The 20,759-nt window shown below is 39.0% G+C and overlaps 2 long non-coding RNA genes across 2 annotated transcripts; one reads left to right on the top strand and one right to left on the bottom strand.

The window, feature by feature from the left end:
- The first annotated feature begins 2,079 nt into the window (after positions 1-2,079).
- Positions 2,080-9,906, top strand: LOC110016906. The gene is made up of 2 exons (XR_002292211.1): positions 2,080-2,512; positions 9,532-9,906. It is a non-coding gene; the product is annotated as an uncharacterized LOC110016906 (long non-coding RNA).
- LOC110016905 lies at positions 6,313-13,968 on the bottom strand. Its single transcript, XR_002292210.2, has 3 exons — positions 11,074-13,968; positions 10,681-10,782; positions 6,313-6,627 (listed from the first exon to the last, which is right to left on the bottom strand). It is a non-coding gene; the product is annotated as an uncharacterized LOC110016905 (long non-coding RNA).
- Between the last annotated feature and the right edge of the window lie 6,791 nt (positions 13,969-20,759).

The raw sequence follows: 20,759 nt of genomic DNA, 5'->3' as shown, positions 1-20,759 counted from the left end.
CCTGTTGCACTGACGGGTCACATATGTTTCAGGGCTTTAACCATATTTGACACACGGTTTTAATGATATACTGTGTTTGTGTGGACCTAATGTAAAGCAGACAATGCATTTATAACTTCATTAATAACCCAAAGACTAATAGCTAATTTTCTTTGCGGTATTACTTTGAGGTTTAGATGTAACGTAGAGAAAAACCACCACAAAAACACATACAAGCGGTTCTTATTAGGTTAAAAACAGCTTTACGGCTCCAAACTTTGGGCCAAGCATAAGTGCCCCTGTGTGGTCTGATTTACAATTCCATTAAAAAGTAAAGTGAACATTTGGACGATTTATCATGGCTTATGATATCTATTTAAAGTAGAAATGATCTCTAAACCATAAATCTAAAGCACAGAGTCCCTTGTGACAACAGTGCAGTGACTCAGACCAGCCTCCAAGTAGCCATAACGACAGAGAACAGGGCAGATGAAGGTTGCACGTAATTACACATCCTCTCAGGCTTAACCAGGTCACACGTTCTGTGTGTGAGGATTGTGCATTTTCTTCATCCGTAAGCAAACGTGTGCATGAACTGAGGTTCCCATAAGGGTCAAATTATTGAATCAGACAAAATAAATGGATTTACAGTTTCAATTCTGCAACAAACTCAGATATACCTTCACTTTAGTTCTGACAAATGCTTAACGGATGATGGAGTGCTTTGATTTCTTATGTCTAAATTTAAAATAACGCAGTGTCCTGTTTAGATCAAAGGCATTTTTGACTTTGAAGTGTTATTTCTTTAATCAATGTTTGTCAGGGGAGCAGCATGCGGTAGCTAGCTCTGTCATCCAACAGCTGCAGCTTCTGCACCAGTTTTCTCCAGGAACTTCCAAGTGTAAAAACACGGATGTCAGGTTGATGGGTGTAGTTTGAATGTCAGCGTGAGCGGTTGTTTGTCTTACTTGTCTGTATGGCTCTGTGCAGGGCATAAACCCCATCTCACTTTCATCAGGTCCATCACCACCCATCGATTTCTGAATGTCTGCTGTTTTAACGAGAATTTTTCCCTCTGAGTTTTCCAGACAAGGTTTCATACATTTTCTTCTTCCCTTCCACTGCAAACTGTTTGATACTTGCACAGATGTGATTTTTAGGAAGTTGTCAGTTGTTTTAACTTATCTTTAGCTCTTCACTTTTACAAGCTTTTCTCAAAATCAGCACAGTCAAGAATCTATTTTGTCTCATTAAGAGCTGGGCTCTAGGAATCAGGAAATTAGTATTAAAATGAGTCAATCCTTTAGCTCCATACTCTTGACAACAGGAAAAGCCTGATTTAAGACTCAAATTGCTCTCAAATTGAACTGTAATTTGGTTTAATTTTAAGAATGCTTTTATAAAGTTCAAGAAATGTTGACCAAGGAAATTGGCATTCGTTGTCATTATTTTTGAAAACAAAAAAGTTTTGATTTATTTTCTTAGAATACAATTTTTTTTAGAAATTATTAAGATGGGCCAACTTGCACTAAGATTGTATTCTCATTTTGTTTATATTTTGTTCTAAAAATGAGTCATGTCCAATTATTACACTATTTTATTGTCACTGATATAAAAATGAAGTACCATTAGTTACATAAAACAAAAAGTACAAACCATTTGCTTAGAACTATAGCAAAAAACCCAATATTGTATTATACAAGATTCTATTTAAAGTAATTCTATCTAACAGTTAACTTTTTTAGCTTTTTATGTTTTAAAGGCTATTATCTTATAATAGTTCTTGTTAAGTAAAAATGACTTGCTGCATGGACAGATCATTTTAATACTTTCTAGGCATTTCCTTCTTAAGATTAGTCCTCTTTTTTAGTTTTTAGTTAAACCTCTTTTTGTAGTGTACATGGTTTTGTGTTCATGCACGTTCTTATGCATAAAACTATTAGCTTGATCTTTAAGCCATCAACAAGTATCTTTCTATCTCTGTGTTTCTGCTTCCATGCAAAGTGTCCACAACGCAAGTAAAAGTTTGCAGTTTTGCAGATTAAAAAAGATGTTCCCAGTATTTCTTAATTTAAAAAAACTCTGTTGTTTCCTTTTTTGTTTTTTTTTCTTAAAGGGAGCTTCCACTTTTCCACTACAGTCATGGTGTCTCTATTTGCAGAGACTATTTGCATGCCCTAAGGTTGTCTCTTCTGTACTAGGAAATGTAAAAGCTGCTGCAGACACAGCCTTATCACTCCATGTACCCCATGCTGTGCCTCTGCTCTGGGATTTTCCTCACACAGAAATGATCACAACAGAGACATAAAAACGACTTTTTTGAGACCAGCCACAAACTGACGAGACACTGAACTTTACAGGAGAGTGTTGGGCTTTAATCAGTTTTTGCTTTGATACTGTTTCGTAGGCTCTGCAATCCAACCCCTCACTTTTTTTTCATTTGCTTTTTTGTGATGGAAAAAAAAATCACTATTGGTAACTTGGAAGTGGACTGCCGATGTTCTTTGGTGAAGATCAAGGAAGGTTTGACGATGTGAGTTTAAAAAGTAGTTTTATTTTTTTTTTTTACTAGTTTCGCGGTTTGGTTGGTATCAGATTGCTGAATTTCTTCTTATAGATTTAAGTTAGAGGCGTTTGTGCATAGTGTGTGTGGGAGGGAGAAGTTTTATCTTTTACATTGGATTTTATTTTCGCTAAAATGCGCACATATTTAGGACTGTGTTTCTTTGTTTTGCAAATAAATGTGCTTATACTGTAGGTAGACTCAACAAAAGTTTACTTTGTCCTGAAGCTCTTTCCTTTGGTTCCTGAATTTGAATGGAACCAGAAAGTGTTGCAGTTCCTCAACAATCCTCTAGAGGCAGGATGTTAAAAAGTTTAAACAAACCCTTTTTGGTTTTCTGAAGCTTTTTGGATGTTTACAGCTTTATTCATAACATCTCTAGGGTGTTGAGGTGATTTTTAAAATGTAGCCATTTTTATTTTATTGGTACTCAAATTTGTGCAAATAAGAGGGTGAGATTTAATGATTAGAAGACAAATGAGAAGACAGATTAGAACTTCTAACCTTGATTTGTCCAGGTAATTACCATTTTCAGAAATGTATTGAGTTAAGTGTGTAAATCTCAGTTTATTTAATTTACAGTAGTAAATTTATAAAGTACCAGTTTTCAATCAAAATTCACTTAAAGTGCCAAAGGATAAGCAAAAACCTCATACAGATCATTAATTATGTTTATTAAAGAATCCATTTCAGTTCAGATTATTTCAAAAGAGCCACATTATCTAAATTGTAGACTAATGACCTAAAAAGGTGAATATCGTATAGCATTGAAAAGGTTTTCGGTGTAAACAGGTAAAACGCAACAGTGGAGAGGACAACTCTCTCAACATGACGGATTAGAAAGAAACCTCAAGGAGAACCAGACTGTAAGGGCGACATCCTGCAGTGACTGGCGGGAATCTGAGAGGACAGTAAAACAACAAGAATGCTGGAACTTCTGCTGTGAGACTGACATGCAGGTCAGTACCTGCAGCGAGGAGAGGAGCAGATGAACCGAAACAAAATCCCTTCTGGAACATCTCCTTTAGGACAAAAGCAAGGAGTTAGGGACCAGGAAGCAATGCCCCTCCCACTTCAGGCTTGATTTTTACTGTGCAGAATCCAAGGAGTTTTGTCAGAGAGAGTATTTATGTGACCCCACCCAATCTGTCATTTTGGAAACATTGCAGAGGTGGGTGGAATAGATCAGTTTAAGGCATCTGTCCCATTTCAGGCTTGATTCAGGCGTTTAAATTCCTGTTTCTGATGTCAGAGATTGTAGTCTTCATGTTGCAGGAAAGACTGTTAAAGGAAGGCTGACATAAAAAAAAATGTTTTTTTTTCATTTTTTGCCTGTCATTTTATACTAGTTCTTGAAAAGATAGACATTGTACGTAAATTCCTACTCCGTACTAAAGTATTTTACTCTTATTTGGATGACCACTTTGTACTTGCGGTAGTAGTCACAACTGCCCTTACTTACAGGTGGATATGAACTGTCAGCAGGTGAAAAATGGAAAAACCTGTTTGTGGTGCGCAGGCGGTTCAACGGTCCTACCCACGGCCTCTCTGCAGAAGCTATGTCTTTTTTTTTTTTTTTTTGGCTAAAAACGGCATAATCATAATTAAAAGAACACTGAAAACGGTTTCTAAAGCTTTTGTTTGACTTTAAAAAAAAATATTTTTTGTAACATTTCACAATGGTGGTTGAAAAATAAAAGAAAGATTGGTGCCCTGAAAGATGCCGGAGGACAACACTTGCTAGGAAGAAAAGAAAAACTTAACATTACTTTCAGTTGCATTTTCTGTTTTCAGAGACCACAGAGAAATGGTTGATGCTAATCATTTAATCATCCTGACATAATTTCAAGGTGACATTACCATCCACATTTCAAGTGTTTTGCTGTGATTTTTTTCTCTCGCCCTCAGGTGCTTTCATTTTTCATTGTCATTTTATGGCGTCAACCTTTTCTACTGTGTTCCCTCTGCCTGATGCTGTGCCCTTGTGCTCTCTGTTTCTGTCTTACAACACCATTATTACCATGCATGACTGTTTGCTGAAAAAATGCAGAGAAAAGCTAATGATGTTGGCTTGAGCTCAGAGCTAATTAAAATTCTATAAATATGTTGGAGGTAGGTGGGGTGATGGATGCAGAGTGTCAGAAGTCTGGTGAGCAGGGAGGTACACCGAGATGTTCGGACGATCAATACCAGCACAGTGAATGTGCAACACTGCATATGCATTTAATGAACCATCAAGTTTATCTGTTAATTACACGCCAGGACACACCTTCACATTCTTCACACAGCGCTAAAGCTCTCTGGCTGTCCAGATAATGGCCAGCCATTTCACACAACAAATCTGCAAATGGTGGGTCTATTCCTGCAGCTTCACTGCCTCAATTTATCTCCTACTCTCCTGCTTGTGCTTTCGTTTATTATAGGTAATTCTCCTAGCAGGGCATTCCATGCTTTAACGGCTAATGCAATGCATTTTCCCCCGCTTTTTATTTCCTCTCGACCAACTAAAGGAGTAGCATTTTGCTGCATGAAATCACAGAAGATTCAGAAAAAAACGCTGGAAAAATAGCAACGCAGGTGAAGTGGGGTTCAAGTATGACATCCAAATCAAGACGTTCATGTCAAAAACTGGCTCAGTTCTTTGCAACAAGAAAAGCTAATCTTTCAAAAACACATTTTTACTCAATTTCAAAACTGCTGCTTCATTTCGGGGCATAAAAAGCCAAACGAAACAATACCTACGTTTATGTCTGTACCTGTTCCAGCGACAATAGTTGATGAAATTCATGAGTGTTTAAATTGCACCATGCTGTTCCCCCCACTCAGAACTTAGAGCTGTTCCGGCTCATGGATTTAAAAACCCTGCATCTGTACAGTAATCCCTCACCGCAGGAAAAGAATAATCTTATGCAACGCTGAATTACTTTGAAGGTTAAGTTTGAAGTCGATCTTCTATAAATAGTACATTGTGGCGTGAGGATGGGAATATTAGATGCAAACAAATAAATAAATTACAAGAAGAGGTCTAACACTGGTGACCTTTGCACTATCTTAGCATGCGTCCAACCCTTTTATGTAATCGCTTCACTCTGGAGGGTTACCAGTAATCATCAAGGTTATACCAGACAAAGCAATCTGTGGATTTTTTTTTTTGTTGTCTTTCATTTGTTTCTGTTCGCTTAGTTTGTGCTGGCACCAAAAATCTCAGCACATCTTGCACCCATCACTCAGTGAGATGTGGACAAAGTTAGTGAAAAAGTTGTATAAACAAGAACAAACCCTACACTGAGATTACTGTAAGACACAGGGGAGATATTTATTTGCAGTTGTGTCATTTTTGTTTCTCAGCCCAGAATGTGTTTTGCTGGGTTTTCAGGGGCTTTTTGGTCACAGCAGATGGTTGCCCTTTCTGAGAGTCTGGATCTGCTGGAGGTTTCTCCCAGTTCTTCCATTTACGGTGATGTCCTCAATTCTTGTCGTTTTGAATAGGAAGAACTATTATTTTATTATATCTGTGAGGGATCGAGCGGCCAAAGAGCACAACAGAAGTTTATCAAAAATGAAAATTTTAATTTTCTCAAAAAATGTAAAAAGATGAACAAACTGGGCCCGTAAAAGAGGTCAACAGGAACATAATTAACTCAGGCAATAACTTTAACTTAACCAACTGAACGAACAAACCAAGTAACAGAAACAAACTGACCTAACCAAAGACACAACAGGGGAACATATATAGTGGCTGATCAGACCACTTGAGAAACATGGGGGGGAACTAACATGAATAGACAAACATTTAACAAAGACTAAAGACAAGACTAAACACAAAACTTGGTCTCTTAGTGGAAGAGAAAAATCATCAAAAGTGGAACAAAATGAATAATGAACAACAGAAGCAAAGCAAATAAACATTAAATAAGTCCATTAGTTTCTCCCCTGGAGGCTTCAGTAGATGGTGCCTTCCTAATTGCCTGGCTGGAGTATTTAAAGGCTGTGAAGACTTGAGCTCCTCCTTTGCCAGTCCTCACAGCACAGCTCCAGGAGCAGAACCTCAGCCACACCCGTAGCGACCAGTAGCCCCCTCAGCACTGGCAACTCAAAAACAGGTGACATTAATTAAACAAACCAAAATAAGTAAACTAAACAAGTGTCCATGTGCTAGAAATTATTGAAAATAAATAAATGTATATTTTAACTCAGAAATGTGTGCATTTATTTAAGAATAAAGAATCTGAAATAATAAAATTAAAAAGAAAGTGTGCAATGCTGAAGGGAGGTTACCGCCATGTTGTTTGTGGGTGTGGCAGGGTATGCTGCCATCACAATATCAATGACTTGAAGCTTGACTCATTGTTACAAACAGATCTTTGACTCTTCAAAAAATGTAACACTTAAAATATAACATAAATATGTAACTAACAAGCGATCTAAGTTTCATTTTTTTTTTCTCTTAACTTGTCCTGTCCAACAGCTGGGCAGACAGATGACAACTGAGGGCCTCTTGTGTTGGACATATTTTACTTTAACAACAGGGGTTATTAATCTTCAGACAAACCAGAGGTATGTCTGAATAAACCCCTTTTGTAATTGAGGCCAAACTTTATTAATTTCAATCATGTTTGAAAATCTTTGGTGTTGGACCTGTAAGATTGGACCGGTAAGGATTACGGTAAGATTCAAATGTAGTACAAAAAGGGCGGGGCCTGTCCACACACACACACTCAAATGTTATCAACACACCTGCTAGCTGCAAAAATGTCCACATGTCAACATGTACACAGAACAGATAGTGTTCACACACGCACAAACCAACTAGTGTGAAATATTTCATTCATTCCATCATGCAAACTATTAGTGTAAAGGTGAGCTAACACCTGTGCTCAGGTGAGTGTTTATGTTCTTCTAAAATGGATGGTGGAATGTGAAAAGAAGGAGGGAGAGGGCCCAGCCATCCCCACACCAAGACCCCCGCCGCAGCAGCAGCGGCAGCCGGACCCCTCAACGCCACACGGCAGCAGGCAGGGGACAACCGCCCCCCGGGCGACCAAATCCGCCACCCAGGCCAGGGCCAGCAGGACCGCCGCGGGGCCCCAGAGCCAGAGAGCAGGGAGGCATGGGGGGAAAGAGAGCGCCGCCCCAGCCCAACCAGGAAAGCAGCCCCCCCGCCGTGCCGGGAGAGCCCAGAGCAAGGCCCCACCCGAGAAGGGCGCCCACAGCCCCAGATGAGCACCCCATCACCACCCAGGAGTTCTGGGCATCCCCCCGCCCCAACCCCAGGTACGAGCCAGCCGCCCCCGCCCAGGAGGGGAGCACCCCGGGGAAAAAGGGGGCCCATAAGGGGTGTTTTAGACATGGCCCGACCAGGCTTGGCCACAGTTGGAAATTTGGCGGGGCCCAGCGCTCAGGGGCAAGGACCAGAACCCACCCCCCAGGGACACGGACACCATTCGGCTCAGGCGCGTGGAGAGAGCACCGCCGGGCCCAGGAAACCGGCACCCAGGGGATACGGCCGCCGTTGCCAAGGGCCCCGTACCCCCCAGCAGGGAAGGGGTAGGGGACAGGTGGTCCTAGGTCCCACCTTCCTTGCAAAATGTGTGTGCGAGTATGTGTGTTTGTGAGGGTGTGTGTGTGCATGTGTGTGTGTTCATGTTGAAATGTATATTTTGAGGGGGGAGGGGTGTGTGTACTCAGGGGGGTGCAGTTAAAATTGGCGGGTAGAGCACTGAGGGGACATCTCCTGATTACTCACAGTGATGTCCCCTCACCCTCCCCACCAAGGGGCCCTAAATGTCTAAGGTGCGGTTAAAATTGGCGGGTAGGGTGCTAGGAGGACATCTGCTGCTTGCTGGCAGTGATGTCCCAAGGGCCCATACGGCAAACATGGGAGGTTAACTAAACCCCCCACCCCCTCACCCTAATATGAGGTTATATGAGGAAGGGGGTAAGTTGGGGACAGCTGGTAGACTGTCCCCCGGTGGTCAAAAAGCTGTCCCCCAGCCCCCCCCCCCAACTGCTGAATCTAAGTTTCACTTTTACTTTCTGCAGGTAAATTTAATGGTTAGATGTCACATTAGCTGTCATGCACCTGAGTGTGTGAAATCTGCTCTCTGCATTTTTGCCCATTTACTGAGGGAGCAGGGGATGGTCAAAAAGCACCGCTTGGGAACCATTTGGTGGTTTAACCCCCCAATCCAACCTCCTTAAACTCAGTGTCAAGCAAGATGCATTGGGTCCACAGGTGAGTCTTTGGTGTGACTCACCTGTGGATTTGAGCTCATGAGATTCCAGTCACAGGCCAGACACTATACCCCAAGGCCACTGAGCTGGTTAAGTTAGATATTTTTACTGGAAAACAAGCTTGGGTTAAATAATCCAGATTGCATGGATTCCATTCATCCATCCACCCACCCATCCACCCATCCATCCATCCATTCATCCATCCATCCATCCATCCATCCATCCATCCATCCATCCATTCATCCATCCATCCATTCATCCATCCATCCATCCATCCATCCATCCATCCATCCATCCATCCATTCATCCATCCATCCATCTTGTAAAGCTGCTCAGGGTCACAAAGTTGCTGGAGCCTATCCCTGCCACTGGTGGATGAAGGCAGGTAACACCCTGGGTGGTTTTACCTGTATTTCACAGGACCTATGATAATAGCATATTCTGAATTATTTTGTATTCCATCTGCAGAACCACAACTATCTTTTCTTTTTTCTCTCTCTCAAAACAACCTGAGGTGTTGTGTGTCTTTTGGGGCTTCAGTGTTGGACAGCAGTGACAATTACTAGTTAAAAACTATATTTTTGTATTTACCTCTGATTGAGAGCGACACGGATTTGTGTGCATGTGGTATCAGGAGTTAAAAAAATTGTGAAAAACTTTCTCGAAACAGAAATGTTTAAAAAAAGAATGGATATTTTCATCATTATGATGATGGTTTAACATCCCCTTTTCTTTTTTTTTTCTTTTTTTTGCAGGAGCAGAGGAGGACAAACGGAGAGTCAGCTGCACCTGAGAGGCGGTAGTGGCAAAAAAACACCAGAAGAGCCAGCTTGTGCAGCTCTCGATTTCTCCGTTTTTTTCAAATGCATTTAATGGCTTGGCTGATGCTGAGGTGGAACAAAAAAATAGTGTATATGCTGTTGTGAGAAAGCAGTCTTCTAATGCTGTTTATGAACCGCTACTGGTACATGCAGCTGTAGTGTTCTTCATACATCTGGCTTGTATCCTGGAGGGTCTTAAAAGCTGCCAGAATTTGTCCATTAATGTTTTATTTTTGGCTCTACATCAACACAGCGGCAACATTTTATTGAGATAGAATAAAGCAGATCAATTCAATCTTCTTCTTTTCACCTTTGAGAATAATTATTGGAGACAAAAGATTGCACATTTTACCTCATTATTGGGGGGGGCAGAAGTCTTTGGATGGTGGCAAAGTAGAAATAAAAGGATCAAAAACATGTCTTTCAAGCAGTTTTAGCAGTATTAGTATTATTGTTATAAATATGAAAACAGTCTCTTTTTTTTTAGCTGAGGAGCTTTTTCTAATGTTTGAAGAAGTTTGTATTTATGATTTATTAACACCATGACACCTGAATTTATTTCCAATTATGGAAAAAATGTTTTTGTATAAAAGTAAATGATTTACAACTTCAGATGGTAAATTTGACAATAGCATTTAAAATATGATTTTAGGGTTTGTCACTAATCGAAGATATTTTTATTCATGCAACACAGTTGTTTCCAGTATTTTCACTCTAATGACTGACTGGACTAATAAACCTTTAAGTAAAAAAACACAAACAAATTGTCTTTTCAAAGCGGAAAGTGTGCATTGCTTCAGTCCAACTGTGAAATGCAGCAAAGCAGTTGCTGTTGTATTGTAGGTACAGATGAATGTTGCACTCTAAGCTTTTGAGTTTAGCTCTTCTCTTGTGAAAATCTTTAGCGTTGACGCTCATTTTCCACCACTGGTCAGCGTCCCTCAGCATCTGTGCGGACTTCCAGTGCAGGAATGACTTTGGCGTCACCTCAGCGGTTCTTCCTCCCAAGCAGAGAGGAGGAGCTGCTGATTTCCCTCCTGCAGCTTCAGCTCTAGTGGGTTGTGATGTACATTTTGTAATCACCTGCTACTCCAGGAGGCAATTCTTCATCACGTTCCCCATGGCCAAGGAGACATCTGTCCTCACTGTCCTCAGGTGGAACGCTGTGCCGCGGTCCACGTGATGCTATGGAATGAAGCCACGTTTATTTTCAGAACAGCTCTAATGAACATTTATCTCACTGCAATATTACTAAAATGACTAAAAATACTCAGTGGAAACACAATTTCTAAAGAAAATATGCGCGAGTGTTGAAGGCCGTGTAGCTACAGTGACACGTTGTTTGAAGCCTGCTGTTGCGCCAAATGCGAATTGTCAAATATAATAAAAAATATTAATCCTAATTGCTCTGCTGCTTCGTGGCAGTGAGACAAGGAATCATAAAGTATTCACAAATTTTATTTTGGCAAAACTTACCTACATTTTGGCAAGATCGTCAGCCATAAAAGGTGATCCAGCACAAGATGAACTCTGTACCCAAAAACGGGATGGTGCTCCGGCTCTTACCCCTCCTACTGATGCTAAAAAAAAAAAGGTTCATAGGTAAATATTGAAATAAATTGACCAGGAGTGGAGAAGTACAGATGGTATTTTGGGGCAGTTTGAGAGAAACCAGCTTGAGGCAAAAATGTCTCTGTTGACTCAAAAATTGGGGTGGCAAAGATTTTTGCTGGGGTGGCAGCTGCCTCCCCTTTGCCGCCCTGTAACTCTGCCACTGATATCAGTTTATTTCAGGATAGATTACATTTTTTTTTTTATAGTTTCAAGAGTTTTTCTCTTTTTGTTGCCCAGACCTTAAAAAATGTTGGATAACCTTTGAAGTTTGCTCCCTTGACACGTCAGTTACAAACACACTCACACACTTACACATGTCTGTTTCCTGGAGCTTTATCCATAAGCTCTTATCTTCCCTCAAGTGCAGTTTGTGTTTAATTTTAATGCTGCCAGCTGCATCTTTTCTTCTCCTTTGCCATTTTTCTCCCCTTCTTTTTTTTTTTAAAGACATTTTGAGATTGGCTCACATGTGGGAGGCAAAGCAAACATTCCACTCCTCTTATTTGCTTTTTCCTTCATCCAACAGCCAAAGGGGAAAAAAAATCAATCAGCCATGCTCTGTGTGGGTCAGTTTCTCTTCTTGTGACCAACGTGCAAGTGCACGGCAGACCATTAGAGGACCACGAGGCAGCACCCTCAAGTGTGACTGTTGCACAATGATCCAGCTGCAATATGAACATGAAAAAAAATAATTGGCCGAGTTGGCGACCGTCATCTTTCCCCCCTACTGACCTTGAAAGCTGGACAAGGTGAATAAAACAACTTATATATAGATATAGTTGCACTGACAGATGTGCCCTTATAGCAGAAAAGTTGTTCTGATAATAGATTTAAGTTTATTCACTAAGTAGGAGGAAAAGTTACCTGATACTTTTGCCACAGGCAGAAAATGATGCTTGTGCTTGCAGAGCCCTCAGTGGTAAAATCTTTACAATAAAGAAGAACCATTTAGCTCAAGCTGGCTGAATCTGCCTCTAAATTGTTTCTCCAAGGGCAGAAATATGATTTTCTTTATTATAAGTGAAGCTCTACACGGGAAACAGATTATTACATGATCAGTGTATGTATATATTTCTTTCTTTCTGTCCTACTGTTGCAGGCACTTATCATAAATTGAGGAATCTTCCTTAACATTGCAGTCAGTGAAGTTAATAATAGAAAAAAAAACAAAATATAAAACCCACAGCCAATTAAGGCGATGGCAAAAAAAAGCAAAGTTTTCTTCGTTCTGAGTGTGGTCCACATGAAAGTGTAATTTAATGCGGCGAAGGCATGAAAAAAGCATGTTTCATTTCTTTAATTTGCCCAACTATTCCATTCCATTAGACATGTAATTTCTGCTCATCAGACAGCAGCTGAAATTAGCGCCCCAAAGGAAAGCTTTTCTCATTAAAACTAATAAGTCCTGAAGAACATGGAGGAGTACACGGAGGACTGAGCCTGCAAGAGGCTTTTCTATACCTGCAGGAAGATAAGGACAGGGGGAGGAGAGGAGGGGCTGCAGTGAGGTGGTTTTCTCAGGCAATGATAGATTTTTTATCAGTTCGGTGGATCGCCTTTAAAAATGTTCATAAAGACAAAATGTCTTCTTAATAGCATTAACCTTTCCAAAAATACCTGTAGACCACCACACAGCTGACATTACAATCTCTCACAGGTAACTCCAAAACCCTTCAGCTGTGTAATTGTGTCTCTTTGGTCATAGATTTTTGAGAAAGAAAAAAAAGACAAAATAAAAATATGATTATTTATTAAAAAAAACAAAAAAAACAACAACTTCAATTTCACTGTAAACACCCTTTTTTTTTAGACATCTACTGTACTGTAGTTTGACACAAAATGCTTTCTCTGTTCCACAGAATACATGGAGCAAAAATATATACAAGCTTTTTCGAATTCATGACAGAAATAATGTGGATAAACATAGCATCCTTTATATGTCCAACAAGATATTCTGATTTTTTTTATTACGTCTTCAAAAACATCATTAAAAACAAATGGTGAGTGAAGAGACTACTGAAAAGTTCTCAAACAATATTTCTGTAATAAAAACCATCAATAAAGTGCGGCTATTGTGAACATTTTCATCATAGTTCTGTTTGTTTAACTATTACCAGTCAAAAGGTATCACCATGTAAAGATGGCTTCAGACAGAACAGCAGAAAAAAACTCTAAGACCTTGATTCCTGTTGTCCTTCCCATTCATTTTTAAAACGTCATAAATATCTGGGCCATGGGGTTGCTTGAGCCTATCCCAGCCTCAGTTGGGTGAAGCTGGGATATACCCTGGATGGTTCACCAGGGCAACAAAAACAGACAGCCACACATACTCACATTCACACCCGAGGGGCACTTCCAGAATTACCAATTAACCTTTGAAGCAGGTTTTTTGGTCTGTGGGAGGAAACCTGAGTGCCTGGAGAAAAGTCAGGCATGCACATGGAGAACATGCAAACTCCACACCTAAAGGAAAGGAATAAACCTGTCCTTTCCTTTTTGGGAACTAAATTAAGCAGAAAAAAGAAAAAATATCAGGACAACAATCACCCAAGCTTGATTTATAAAGAATAGTTTTTTGGAAATACAGATAAAAAAATAAAATAAATAACCAGTCAAGAAGTGAAATATTTTTGGCTCATGCATTAGTGCTCTGTGCAAATGGCAAAATTGTAGTTGTGAATTAAAGTAGAGAAAACCTTTTAAAAAAAGATCAAGAACATCCACCTATGATAATGTAAACACATAATTCCAGAACAAACACAAAACAAACACACAAGTGTGTATACAGTCTATCCAAATGATGAAAAGAAGAAAAATGTTCAAATCGTTATGAGTCTCCTTTTATTTCATGTCTTTCTTTTTTCTTCACAGTGTCACTTTTCCCTGTTTTATAAAAGCACTTGATTATAGAGTCAGAGATGTCCTATAATTTTCTTTGTGCATATTTGAGCCCGCCGCGGTGACCCCACTGCTGCTTTGCTACTTACAAATCTTATTAAAGTGACTCACCGAGTGGATGAGTGCGCTCATGCTCATTTATCCAAAGGTCAGCCAGGCAGGGTTACCAGGGTGGGTGACAGAGAGCTCATTCTCCTCTTTGTACCTATCCCACCAGTCCTGGCTCTGACGGGAACAATTGAGCTGGACTCTGTAGGATGCTTGATCAGGCGTTCAAGGTTACAGGAAGCTAACTGGCTGACCTAAGAGATCACTAAAGTGTGCAAAAAAGTTTCAATTAAAGGGGAAAAAAGAGTTTCTACCAGTGTGAAAATAGAAATCTGTTAAAAAAGGACCTTAAGACTTAAACAGTGTTTCTCTTCATTTAAAAAAGTTTTATGTAACAAAAATGCAGTAGAAGGGGCAGACTATTAGAGTATCAAAGTTTAAAAGGCTTCACAAAATAGTTAGTAATCACGTGATGGCTGCAAAAATTCCAAATATAACTAAAGAAATAGCAATTACAAAAACTCACAAACAAAAACAAATAAACAAACAAGAAGCCCCACAAAAAATACTAAATTAAAATTGAATAAAAATGAAAGTAAAGACAAAAATCGTAATTGGTGCACAGACGGACAAATAGACAGACATAGAAAGAAAAAAAGAGATAAATGCAAGGGTAACGCTTTTGCAACCTTAACAGGGTACAAACCAGTGTCCTGCTTGTGCCTGTCCCAAGCTCGGTAAATGCAGAGAGTAGTGTCAGGAAGAGGATTGAGCATAAAATGTATTACATATCAAAAAGGTCAGAGGAGAAGACAAATTCATGAATAGATGAACTAAATGAGGATAGCATTGTTTTATAAACAGTTTTGGGGCTCGAAATGATTTGATCGCCCCCCCCCCCCCATTTGATCCTATCAAAAATTTCAAACCTTCTTTTTAGACATTTAAATGAAATTGTTTTAACATCTCTTTGCTCTACACCTTTCAAAGCTTATCTCAGAATCACCAGAATTCTTTTGTTTTTTTAAGAGGTAGGATCTAGAAATAAGAAAATTATTACTTAAATGAGTCAAAATCCTTTTGCTCCATTTGAAAATAGAAAAACTTAATTTAAAATAAAAAAACTCAAATTATTCTGTAATTATGGAGATTTAAAAAAAAAAAAACGAAAAGAAGATTTATGTTCTAAGAACAAGTGCCAGTTTTACATTTTTGATAGGTAACTTTTACAAAGATGGTTATCTCATTTTGTCCACATTTTTGTTGAAATGAGTCATTTCCACTTATTACACTTACTTTTTTGTCATTGTAATCAAAATCAACCACAAATAGGTATGTAAAAACTCCAAAAAAATACAAACCACATGCCTAGAACTAGTGAAAAAAACAATTATTGGGCTGTGTAAGTAAGTAATTCCAACAGCTTTTTACCTGGTTTCTGCCTTTTTGAATGCTTGTGTGGAACTCCTTGGTTCTAGATTTTGATATCTTGTTGTACGATTTATTGTTAAGTAAAAATGACTTGCTGCACGGATAGATAATTTTACTACTTTCTAGTGATTGTTTTTTTAAAGATTAGTGTTGTTTTCATAATTTTTGGCTATCACTTTTTGCATTGTCCTTTTGTTTCTTTCTTTAATTGCTTATATTTTTATGGCATGGTGACATTTTTCCAAGTTTGACTCTTGAGTCATATTGATTACACAGCAAGACACTTATATTAGTGCTGAAAAGTAAATTCAAAACCCATAATCAGTACTTTTTTATGATTTTGTGACTACAGGTAACCCTTTTTGGGGTAAAATTGTAAATAGTTTGAGGTTGCACAGTTGTTTTTAATAAAGCAAAAATGATAGTGTCTTTTTCACATCCAGCTACAGCCAGAGTTAAAGTTATTGTTCAGTTTTAGAAAAACTGTCAGCTTCATCACTAATTTAATGAAGAATGTTGCACTGCTCATTTCCAGAATTAATGGTTGGCTTGACTTCCTATGCTAACAAGAAAAACTTACTTTTATGTGAAGTGCCCACATTGTAGTCCCAAAAACACACTCTTAGGAGCCAAATCCTCATCAAAGTCTTGGTTGGTTTATGGTGCCAAACATGACAGGGCGTTTTTCTATCCAATAATCATTAGTTTTCAAATATCAAACAGCCCAACACTTAAAAAAAAAACTCCCACTAAAAGAAAGCGGTCCAACACATTCTTCTGTTAATAAAAAGACTCTTTCCGATAAAAAGTGTTATTTCTTGATTGGCAGGACAAACTGACTACGGCAATTTGTGAGATTGGAAAGCTGAAGCCTTTATGAAAAAACACATTTATGATAAAGAAAATTCTTTCAATAAGCAGAATTGTTTTCCCTCAACCTTGTCTTGTTTTCCTTGGAATTGTGGATGTTGTTGGCCTACAGAGGGACTACCAGAGACAAATGTGCCGTTCTGTCAAGACGCTCTCTTTTTCCCCGCAGCCTGTTTTCACCTGCCAGCATTCAGCTTCACAGGAAGCCTGCAAAGAGGTTAATGTTATCTCCATGCCTCTGCAACAACAAGGACGCCCACTCGCAAATATGGTCAAATGCTTTCATTTGAATACCCAAGATGCCACGAGCACTGCCAAAAGGAGTCTTGTCGTTTTAAATTAAAGTGCTCAAGCAGTAAATTATTCCCACTTAGAGCTGTAAGACAAATTGCAGACGTGATCTGTTCTATGACTGATATTCGGATAGAGTGATGAACAAAGACGATATGATTAGAAACAAGGGAATCGATGCATTTTGGGAAAACAGGATCTGGCTCTCTTGCATGCAGGGTTTATTGAAAAAGAAGTCATGATCCCGATCACAGTTTTAGGAAAAGAAGAGCAGCTGTAAAGTGCAATGTGCTCAAGTAACACTTTCTGTCAGCACAGGCCATACTGCCAGTTTGATTAAACTATGTACATCAACAGACCCGCTCCCCAGAGGCCCTGGGTAACACCAGGGCACGGCCTGTCAGAGTGGGTCAAGGAAGTTCACTGCTGCCTTTTACCATCACTTTTCATCGTGGGTTTGTGACACAAGAAAAGGAAAATACAGACACAGGTACTCACAAGTGTGAAATATCTTGTATCGTCCATAGCTGTGTGAACATCCAAGCTAGTCTGTCAACATTTTTCAACCTAAAAATCTCTGCCCAGCTGCAAACCAGGAAGCTCCATCTCTCTGCCAACCCACGCAGGTGTTAAAGACCCACTTCAATCATTTTTTTAGAGTTATTTTACAGCAAAAACCAAATCTTAGGAAAGTAAAAAGCCCCTTGTTTCAAGAACATTTTTTTTATTTTCTGTCTTGCAAGAAAACTAATCCAATCGAGAAAGTTTTTTGATAGCAAAATAACTTGGATTTTTTTTCTTAAGATAAGAATTCTTGGTAAGATTATTTTTATTTTCCTTAAACAAGCAAAAAAAAATTGCAGATGGGGTAAGACTTTTTTACCTTTCCAGACAACATTTTTTCCTCTTACATATTTGAATAAAGAAATACTTAGAAATGCAATTTTGAGCCTAATTTTCCTAATTCATGTTCTTTATTATCAGAAAACTGCCACACGAACATTTTAAAACGACCAAAAACACAATTTTCCTCGTAGTGGGTCTTTAAGGAGTGCTCTCTGCAGAACCCCACAGGGATTTTTGTACCACATTGGGATGCCTGACCTAGATGTGACATCCCAGTGTCACGAGAAGCAGCCAGTGAGCTTAACATTTCTCCTATGCATACAGTAAAATATCACATTTTTTAATGTATCTGTCTAAAACACTCAACAAACAGAAAGGAGAGTGATGCAAAGAGGTAAAGTTTGCTGAAAAAGTTCCTGTGCAAGCGTACAGAAAACAGAAAGGCAGTGAAACCACCACTGCAACAAATTCAAATGTGTTCTCTTTCTGCTGTGTGTAATTATGGTAATTATAGTACTGTTCTGGAAAACTGTTGGGAGAAAAGTAGTGCTCATTTACTTCAATGACAATGCTTTAAAGACTTAAAGTCTCTGAGGTAAAAATTAACAGCTTAAATTTCTCACTTTGAATACAATAATGCTTTTTTTCTTTCTTTCTGACATTTCAAAATGGTCATTCGCAAAATCGCTGCATTTAATGAGACCCCAAAAAAAATAAGACTGAAGTATAGATAGTGTTTTGGGTGATCTAAGCAAGGACACATATTGTTTTTGACGTTCTAAACACAAACTCCCCACCCCTACGCAGAAACTGCTCTACAGTTATAGGTTCTTGGTGAGTGCCCTTGAACAGAATTACACTGAAATAATCTTCTTCTGCCCTTGTACCATAACCAAAGAAGAGGAAAGATACTGTGAAGTATATCCAACTAGACTGCTCAGAATGAGAAATGGGTGAGAACCAGCTCATTTATCAGCATTAAGTCAAATAAGCAAGAGATAAAGAGAAGTCTGGCCTGTGTAGAGTCGGGGTGAGATTTTGTGGAGTACATATCAGTGGAGAGAAGTACTTAAAAGAGGCATCGGAAGAATGCAGACCCACTCCCATTGGGCGGACTTTATATCTTGACTCAAGTCCCTAATTTATTAACTCAAAAAGGAAATTAGACTCCAGCAGATGTATTGCGTGACTCTCTTTTCCTCTTCATACATGCACACAGATAAATACACGCGTCTATTCTGACATGGAAACACACCTGCTCACCCACTGTGGCAAAAGGGAAGATCACTGATAGTGACTCTGACAGATATGTCACTGAGTGGGGGGTGTGAGTGGATGTGAAAGGTTATGTGGGAGAGCGTCATTTACTTTGTACCAAAGGTTGAAACAACAAAAAGCTCAAATGTTTGGGTAAATTCACTTTTTTATCCCCACCTCCTTTGAGGTTGTAAATCTATCTAAATATTCTAAAACAGAATTGAATTGTACTTTATGTATTTCCCTTTTTTACGGCAACAAGTAATAGTAAAATTACAGCTCAAAAGATATCTGATCAAACAAACAAATAAGTGAATAGATTCATAAATAATTGTGCAGATTTGTCATACAGATCTGTTGTGCAGTTTGATGGGGGTGGGAATGAACGACCTGCAGACTACAAGATGGGCCTATTCTGACATATATTCAATACATATATAAATAAATCCTTTGTTTTCTTTGACAAAACTTTGACAAAAGTATAAAGCATCTTATGTCAATAAAGAAAAAAAAAATGAATGCAGTGAAGTTATGTTGTCTTATCTCTTATATACAGTCAGTGGTTTGCGAGATGTCATTTCCAATGCCATCTTGACATTTTTATCTTCAAGTGAAAAGAAGGAAAAGAGGGCTAAAGGAAAAATCTTAGTGTTTTCCACTTCTCTTTAGTGTCTAAATTGTGAATGGTTTGAAGTGCACTCTAGTCCCAAAGTATTAGTTGTGACACAGATGTTAGCTCCTATGAAATCATGTGTTGGTGGTGTTTTTAACATGTTCTTATGGCAGGATGTATATTAATAAAATAAAGCTTAAAATTATGTTTCTGAGTATTTCTTTATACAAATTATTGTGAATCGGGAACAAACAAAAAATCTTGGGAAAAGCTTGTATCAGTGACATAGGTGCTACAACTGGCAGGCCACAAACTTCCTGCTCCACTTCATTCCAATGCATCCACTTGCAGACATAGATCCATGTGCGTCTTTGTTTTCCTCGTCCCAACTGGAATCTGGCTAAAAACTTTACAGCTGAATAGGTCCAATATTATTTTTGTTGCACTGATCAGGTTGGGGTTGTGAGAGGCTGTAAGCTAACAGGAGAGAGTGTAAACAAAGGGATGATGGGACCCGTGGGCAGGCTCACACTGTGCCAACTGTCCACTGAGTTACTGCTGCTCTGCAGAAACAATAACCAAGAAAACAACACAGATTTTTGGATTATGCCTAAAGATGACATAATCCTAATTAAAAGACCACTGGGAACACATCGAAAATAGATCAAAAGATGATTGGAGTGGGACTCTAGCATTCTAGCACTCCACAGCAAGTCTATAGAGCAAACATGTGCATAAACATGTTTGCTCTATGGGTTCAAAGACTGGTCTTTTTCCTGTGGACCATCTGTGTGGCCCGTACAGGTTTGCCCATTTTTTGCCCGCAGACAGTTCATATCCACATATAGGGCAGTTGTGACTAAGGCTTTATGTGATTAAAGACGGCTGTTTTAGGCCATTTGAATCAGTTAGTTCAAAAGGGGCCCAAGTCCAGATATATTATATGTTCTCTGGTCTTCAAGGGAAAAGCTATCTGATTATGTGCAAAAAAGTCCCAAGTCCGTTGTGATGTATTGACTATGCTAGACATTTAAAATGCATTAAGTGTCAAATTCCTGGACTTGGGCCTCTCTTGCATGGTTTTAGCTTTATCCCATAGATGGCAGCACTAGTTATCCAATATGGCACCGCCGCTGTTTATTTCAAGAAGGGCCCAAGTCCAGAGACTTTAGTTTGCTAGTCCTCTGAAATGATAAAAGGGAGGTGCTTCATATTATAGCAATTGTAAGCTATGAACTGGTGCTAAATCTGGGTAAAGTAGTAATTATTTGGTGTAGCCTCCCTTTAAGCTATG

The sequence above is a fragment of the Oryzias latipes genome, chromosome 17, assembly GCF_002234675.1.
Source record: "Oryzias latipes chromosome 17, ASM223467v1".
Classification (NCBI taxonomy): domain Eukaryota; kingdom Metazoa; phylum Chordata; class Actinopteri; order Beloniformes; family Adrianichthyidae; genus Oryzias; species Oryzias latipes.
The sequence above is the reverse complement of the archived record's forward strand: the minus strand, read 5'-3'. Positions and strand labels throughout refer to the sequence as shown.